We start from the raw sequence: 2707 nt of genomic DNA, 5'->3' as shown, positions 1-2707 counted from the left end.
AGCATTTGAGAATCGTGTTACAAACTTTGAGAGATAAATAGTTGTTTGCAATGTTCAGCAAATGTGAGTTTTGGCTACGGGAGGTCAGTTTTCTAGGACATAAAGTTTCAGCCATGGGTATCCGAGTTGACCCGAGCAAAATCTTTGCGATTATAGATTGGAAGCCTCTAAGGAACGTATCTAAAGTCCGTAATTTTCTGGGACTAGTTGGTCATTATAGACTGTTTGAGAAAGGTTTCTCAATGATTGCGACTCTGATGACACAGTTACTTCAAAAAAAATGTTAAATTTGAGTGGTCAGAAAAGTGTCAGCAGAGCTTCGAACAGTTGAGAGCATTATTGATAGAGGAACCAATGTTAGTTCAGCCTGAGTCGGGTAAAGAATTTATAGTTTTCAGTGATGCATCATTAAAAGACTTGTGTTCTATTTTGATGTAGGAAGGCAAAGTTGTAGCTTATGCCTCAAGACAGTTAAAGCCGCACGAAAACAATTATCCGACACACGATCTGTAATTAGCAGCGATAGTGTTCGCATTGAAAATTTGGCGTCATTACTTGTTTGGTGAGAAATTCCATATTTATACTAACCACAAAAGCTTGAAATATCTGATGACTCAAAAGAAATTAAATTTGCGATAGAGGAGATGGTTAGAATTATTAAAAGACTATGAATTAGTAATTGACTATCATCTGGGGAAAGTGAACGTAGTTGCTGATGGTTTGAGCCAAAAGTCCGTATTTGCTTCACGTGCTTTGAACACATAATTATCCTTGTCTGACGACAGTTCGATAGTAGCTGAGTTGAAAGCAAGACCATTATTTCTACAGCAGATTTGTGAGGCTTAAAATTTTGATAATGAAATGTAAGCAAAGCAAGCTCAATGTGAGTCGACTTCTGATTCTGAGTTTCGAATAGAGGCTGATGACTGTTTGATGTTTCGTGATAGAATATGTGTACCAAGAAATTTTGAGCTTATTCAAAAGATTCTAGATGAAGCACACAATAGTTGTTTATCAGTACATCCAGGAAGCACAAAAATGTATAATGATTTGAAACAGTTTTATTGGTGGCACGGTATGAAACTTGATATCTCAGAATTTGTTTCGAAATGTTTGATTTGTTAGTAAGTCAAAGCTGAGCATCAAGTGTCGTCAGGTTTATTATAGCCTATTATGATTCCTGAGTGGAAGTGGGATAGAGTATCAATAGATTTTGTATTGGGTTTTCCCTTATCTCCGAAAAAGAAAGATGCGATCTGGGTTGTTGTTGACAGATTGACAAAATCAGCTCATTTCATTCCAGTATGTACAGATTACTTACTTGATAGATTAGCAGAATTTTATATCTCAGAGATTGTTCGATTGCATGAAGTGCCACTATCTATTGTTTCGGATAGGGATCCGAGATTTACTTTGCGATTTTAGAAGAAATGACAAGAGGTTTTAGGTACAAAGCTGGATTTTAGCACTGCATTTCACCTTCAAACGGATGGTCAATCTGAGAGAGTTATTCAGACACTTAAGGATATGTTGTGATGTTGCATTCTTGAGTTTAAAGGTAGCTGGGAGAGATAACTACCGCTGATTGAATTTGCTTACAATAATAGCTTTCAAACAAGTATAAAGATGGCACCATACGAAGATCTATACGGTTGTAAATGTAAAACAGCGTTATATTGGACTGAGCTTAGTGAGAATAAGATTCACGGGGTTGATCTGGTTAGAGAAACAAAAGAGAAAGTGACAGTAATTTGTGATAGTTTGAAAGTGACGTCAAACCGATAGATATTTTACGCAAAGTTGAAACGGAAAGATATTGACTTCTAGATTGGGGATAAAGTGTAACAGCCCAATTTTAGCTAAATCGAAACAGTGTTTTTGGAACCAAAAATATGAGGTCGTAAAATCATTTTAATATTATTTTTGGTGTTTATAGCATGTGAATATATATGTGTGAAAATTTCATGTGCTAATTTTATCGTTTAAGTTTCATTTGAGAAAATGACTTAATCGCGAAAAATACAAAAGTAGCATGCTATGAGTTAAATGTGCTTAATTGCCATGGCTTATTAAAGTAGAAGTACTTAAGTTGTAATTAGACCATTGGGTGTTTAAATGGACATTTTTGGGCTTATAATAAGTGTTATAAGTTGTTATTATTATTAAAGGTTAATGTTGTAAATGATATATTAAACGATAAGTGTTGTTCATTTTTTTTTACTGTGTATAGTAAAGAAGAACATCATTTTAGGGTTGGTGATATTCGGCTACTTCATTTCTCAATTGTAAGTCCATTTTTGATCCGTTTTTGATGATTTCTAAGTTTTTGTGATCGTTGCTTTGAGTACTAGTTAGCCCGTACCCTAATTTCTGAATTTGTTGATGAATTTTTGAGTTAGCATTGATGAATGCTTGAGATTTTGGAGGATTTTTGATGAATTTTGAAAGCTTGATGATAGATATTAAAGTTTTGTTAAGTGATTTTTGACAAAAATGTTAAATAGGGAATGAATTGTGAAAAGTGTAAATTAAAGGGTTGAAATGTGAAATAAATGTGAAATATAGGCTATTAGGGACCTATAGAGAATCTGGCTAAGCATGGGTATTATTGAATTTTGTGAATTTTGTGTATTTATGAAATAGGGACTAAATTGAATAAATGTGTAACTTTAGGGGCCAAAGTGTAAAAAAGCCCAAATATGTGTTT

This window comes from Gossypium hirsutum, chromosome A08, assembly GCF_007990345.1.
Source record: "Gossypium hirsutum isolate 1008001.06 chromosome A08, Gossypium_hirsutum_v2.1, whole genome shotgun sequence".
In the NCBI taxonomy this organism is placed as follows: Eukaryota; Viridiplantae; Streptophyta; class Magnoliopsida; order Malvales; family Malvaceae; genus Gossypium; species Gossypium hirsutum.
Note: the sequence above shows the minus strand (reverse complement) of the source record.